The sequence below is a fragment of the Frankliniella occidentalis genome, unplaced genomic scaffold (assembly GCF_000697945.3).
Source record: "Frankliniella occidentalis isolate FOCC.00 unplaced genomic scaffold, Focc_3.1 Scaffold113, whole genome shotgun sequence".
NCBI classification, from domain to species: Eukaryota; Metazoa; Arthropoda; class Insecta; order Thysanoptera; family Thripidae; genus Frankliniella; species Frankliniella occidentalis.
In genome coordinates, this window is record NW_026267241.1 from 755,603 (window position 1) to 761,081 (window position 5,479).

Below are 5,479 nucleotides of genomic sequence, written 5' to 3' on the forward strand. Positions count from 1 at the left end.
GTTCAGAAACAACAAATGCTGTTCAGCAGCAACGAAAGTTGTTCAGGAACAATGAAAGTTGTTGAGGAACAGCAAAAGTTGTTTAGGAACAACATTGCTGTTTCGCAACAACCATTGCTGTTTTTCAACAAACTTTGCTGTTTTTCAACAAACTTTGCTGTTTTGCAACAAACTTTGCTGTTTTGCAACAAACTTTGCTGTTTTCCAACAGCTTTTATTGTTCTCGTACAACATTGTTGTTTGTTTACAACACCGTCATCAGTAAGAATGTTGTTTTTCAACAAGTCTTATTTACAGTGTTTTACGGACTGCCCGATGCTCATCGCCCGGCTGGCCCTGTACTCCGCGCGGAAGCAGGCCGCATGCAGATGTCCCTCCTGTTCCCTCCGGGGCGGTACCGGCGCGTGCCTTACGCAACTCTGGCGGCCCGGCCGCCGGCCGGATGACCTCCGCGCGGCTCTCCTCTCGGCCTCCAGGCTCAGCTCCGGCTCGCGGACGGCTTATCTCCTTACCCCCTTCACTCTAATCTCCAGCTCCAGGGAGCGTCCACAGTGCGCCGTACGGGAGCAAAATAGTGCGAGGCGCCCCCCACCCCCCACAGGAACCGGCCACAATAACGCCAAAAATGAAAGGCGTTTGTTTTGTGTCATTTACATCAGTAACAACATTAGTGCACATCGGATGCAGCTCGCACGCCTTTCATTTCAACGGTTGCTCTTTCCTCGATGCTGCTGGGCCTCTGGCCGGAAGTGCAGCGCCCGTTGCAGCTGCGCGGGACTGCACGGCAGGGCCGTCCCTCTGCTTTTGGTCCAGCTGGGCGCGGCGTGGAGCGTGCGCAGACCCCCCTTCCTCGGCACTACAAAGCTATCTCTACACCGCACCCAGAGCCAGTACCTCGGCCAGCGCCCTGTCCTTCCCTTTGGGTTATCCAGAAAAGTACGTCCACGTTCGTCATCGGCCGTTACGAACATGTCAGGTTCAGCGTTCAGCCTCAGCGACCTCATGTAGCGCCTGGTAGGTAGGCAACATCTGGCCTGCAGTGCATGCGTGTATTGCGGGGTGGCCTACCCTACGTTGCGCAGGCGCCGAGCTCCCGTCAAAATTTTCCGACAGAATCTGCACTGATAAACTAAGTGTTCAACTGCTCAACGCTTGTAAGTGTGCAACTGCAAGCTGAATACTTGCAAGTGTGCAACTCCTCCGTTGAACACTTCCTTAGATTAAACGCCTACTGTGTAGGAAGTGCTCCACCGAGGAGTCGCACACTTGGAAGTGCACACCTACCGAGTTGCACACTTGCAAGTATTGAACTTGCAGTGGTTCACTTTCAACATGCTTTCAAGTGTTGAGCAGTTGAACACTCTTAGTTTATCAGTGTGAGGAAGATGGACTGGATGAGCCCCATGGCTGCGCGAGATCGACTGGTGCGTCCGCACAGTTCGTGTGTGTGCTTGTGGGAAGGGGGGGGGGGGGTCCAGCCTGTGTATTTGTGCGCGTTATTTTGCAACAGCAATAAAACGCCGCTCACGCCCCGTCCTGCCGACCCCCACACCACCATGGAATTTTTCGGTTTGCATGACGCGTAAAACACACACACCTAACACGCACACGTACTCACATGTGTGTGGCATGCTGCTGGTCCGGGTCACGGCGCGTCTGTCCGTTCGTCCGTCCGTCTGTCTGTCCGTTCGTCCGTCTGTCCGTCTGCCGAACATGCTAATGAGGGGAGCGGGTCAAGGTCGCCGACCCCCAGGAGGTAGGGTGGCCCACGGCAAAACAAATTTATCAGACCGGCGGTTAGATATTAAAGATCGAGATGACCCATGCTCTTGGCATTCCAAAACCGCCCCGTTCGTCCTGATCGGACCCCGGGAACCACTCGCTCAACGTTTTTGCATTTTGACGTGGGTTTCTTATGGGCTTTTGGGTGTAAAATAGAAAAGCGACCCTGTAGAGTCCATAAGTCACCATAGAGCAATGTAATTGTGAAATTCGTAGTCTACGTTAAAAACTGAATCTGGCAATATAACGATCGTTACTGTACCACCCTGTACCCAGATTTGCTGAGCTTTGAATTTTCACTCATTTTTCACAATATGGAGATTTATGAGAGGTAGCAAATCTGGGTACTAGGTGGTACAGTAACGAACGCTATATTGCCAGATTCAGTTTTTAACGTAGATTACGAATTTCACAATTATATTGCTCTATGGTGAATTATGGACTCTACAGGGTCGCTTTTCTATTTTACACCCAAAAGCCCATAAGAAACCCATGTCAAAATGCAAAGACGTTGAGCGAGTGGTTCCCGGGGTCCGATCAGGACGAACGGGGCGGTTTTGGAATGCCCAGAGCATGGGTCATCTCGATCTTTAATATCTAACCGCCGGTCTGATAATTTTTTTGCCGTGGGCCACCCTACCCAGGAGGAGGTGGTTGCAAGGTCGCACAAGGTTCGCGCTACTGTGACAGCAATAAGGGACTTGAAAGTGCAAAATTTTACCGTCAAATGATTCAACACTTTTCTAGATTTTTTTTTGAAAAGAATTCCAAGTAAAATTGAAGAGAATAATAAAACTTCTCAGGAAAAAGGTTTTTTTCAATTCCTCGGCTGGAGCCTGGAGCGGTTTGAAAAGGGCTGCTCATTCCCGGTAGTTGAAGGATTCACCTTGACAAGAGCTTGCACCGTGCCGATACGCCCGCGCTAGAAGGTGCGTTGCGGTGCGTTGCAGTGCGCTTCTGGGTGCTGCTGGGCGCTGCGGCGCGGACGCTGGGGTTCCTTCGCCCGGTGAAACGTTTGGCTTTGACAGCTTCCGTCGGTGCGGCGCCGCTTTGCTGGCTATAGGGGTCCGGCGGCGGCGGTGCCCGCCCGCGGAACGCCCGCCCGTTTCCGGTGCAATTCTATCGCAATCTCTCCAAGGGGAATGTGTGTGTGCGTGTGTGAACTGTGTGTGTGAAGTGTGTGTATACGTGTGTGTGTGTGCGTGAAAAGGGTGGGGGATGGATGGAATTCGGTATCGCGTGAAGATCGCGCGCGCTGCGACCGCGGAGGTATGGCCGTGGTGGGAGAGGGGGGGGGGCTGTTTGTTCAAGACCCTCACGTCAGTGAGTGACCGCGCCTTCCCCCTCCCCCACTCCACGCACGCACACGTGGTGGCCCCACGTGTGTGTGTTCGTGTGTGTGTGTGTGTGTGTCGTTCACTCGATCCTTTTTTTACGCGTTCCTTTTGTATGGCGTGTGATGTGTATGTGTGACGTGCCGCTCAGAGCAGAGCGATGAGGAAAAACAAATATACACTAATCCTATCCCTGAGCGAATCCCCCTCCACTCCTTCTCTGCCCTTTGCCCCCGAGTGACCGTGAAGGTGACTTGGTTGCACGCGCACGCACCGCGTGTGCCAATGTGCGTGAGACTGCTGTTTTTGTGGTTTTACATATTTTTTTGATAATTTTATTTTATCGGAATGATCAATTTCCAATTGACAGCAGGAGAGAGGATTTCGCAGGAGATAAGTTTGAGCAGTTGAAAAGAGTGGTCTGTCTGCTATGTATTTCGTTTTAGTCGCACTGGCAAACATTCACACACGCACACACACCCACATCACATGCGACCTGGGTGGGGGGAGCTTTAATGAAAGTGCCCTACGCCGTGAGTGTGTGTGTGAGTGTGTGTGTGAGTGTATGTGTGTGTGTGTGTGTGTGTGTGTGAGTGCGAGTGCGCGACTTGCCGCACGCCCATATAATCCGTTCTGCGGATCGATCGCCTATGGAGATCGGTGATTAGGTCAGGCCCTTAATTGAATCACTTTCCCGTCAGTCTGGCGCGCGGGAAGGCGGGCGGGCGGGCGGGCGGGCAAGGCAGGCGGCGATGATGAGATGGGATTCGATTTCGTGGAGCGACAGGCTGCAAGGAGCAGGCTGCTGGGGGGGCTGTGGAGCTGGAGCCGCCACCGCAGCCGGGCCTGAGCTCCAGGCTGCAGGCTCCGCCGGGCCGGGGCTCCAGGAGGCCACGCGGCGTGAATATCCTGACGCGCTCGCCCGGCACGTCCTGCCCTGCCCAAGCGGCCTCCTGGACCCGCATGGCGCGAGCACGAGAGATGGATAGAAAGTCACTTACGTCCAGCACCGGGGGAGAGGGGGCCTGGGGTCGTTTTAGTCCTTCACTTTTCATTATTGTTGTTGTTAGCATTATTATTTATGGGAGTGACGCGTCCCCGCGCCACGAGTGATCGCGTCATCCTCAATAAGCCACGCCTTGCGCGGTGATGTGGGTCGTCAGAACGTGTGACAACTCCGGTACACTGTGTCATATCACGTATCACGATATATTTTGCAATGTGTACATTCACTTCACTCAATATTTTTAAAATTTACGACTGCCCGTTCATTCTCGCTTGTGAACAAAGTCGATATGGGTAGTGCTTGTCATTTTATAATTTTAACACACATCTTGCATAATTTTGCCCTAAAACCTATTTTTCACAGTGTGTGCACTGTTACGTTACGACAAAAAGAACTAAAAAGACAACATCGTTTCCCATGAGGATGAGCATCGAGAAAAGCTATTAGTCCCTATGACTAAATTCGTGTTGAAGGAGACAAAATTTACTCCCTAAATCCAACGAAACTTTTAATCAAACTTTTACAATTAAATGTGATCAGCTCAACCAAAAATATTGTCAAACTGATTACCTTATAACGACCTGACTAAATTATCCAATCAACACGATCGAAATTTGGTCGACGGAAACAAAATTTTGTTGGTTTTCTCAACACTAAATTTCGTTGAGTTGAACAATCGTTTTTCTGAGTGAGGTGACGTTGGGAGCGCATAGCGCGCGCCCGAAGGTGGGCTCATGAACTGTTATGTTTGCGTTAAGCCCATGACAGTAGCAGTTGGTGGCGCCTCGGGGGCTTACTGCGACGTTTATGACCCAGGAAACCATGCGCCTGGCCGCTGCAGCTGCGATCCGTTTTGTCGTTCATAAATACGCGGTGCGGTGACGTTTCTGCTGCGCCACGCCCCGCCACGCCCCGCCACGCCCCGTGCTGATTGACACTGCGTAGCCGCAATCCCCGCATGAGCTGCTTGCCCTTGCTCCGCAAACACCGCTGTAGAGGGCTTAACTTACAAGCGCTAGGCGGCTTAGGGCGTGGCGAGGTGAGGCGGGGCGTGGTGGGGCGAGGCGGGGGGTGCTCCTCGATAGAACTGCTTATGAGTATGACCTGCACGCCGCGCACGCACACTACTTAGAATGACAAGTTGGCTTTGGAATTGACGTTCCGCAGTGCGGCCGGAGGAGCAGCTCGGAGCAGCCAGTCCTTTTCCTACTCCCTTACCCCCCCTCGCCCCCTCTCTCTCCACTGACAGCCGCCCGTGTCCTGGCGGTGCGTTCTCTTGTCGTTGATTTATTCGTGAAAAGGCGAAGGCGATCAGCTCCAGCTATAGCTGCAGCAGCAGGGGTGGCAGAAGGGGGGG

General features: G+C 52.7%; 1 protein-coding gene across 2 annotated transcripts in view; it reads left to right on the forward strand.

Moving 5' to 3' along the window:
* The window catches only part of LOC113208510 (GAS2-like protein pickled eggs), a 167,222-nt gene that overhangs the window by 97,128 nt on the left and 64,615 nt on the right, over positions 1 to 5,479 (forward strand). The gene's annotated exons all lie outside the window — the stretch shown is intronic.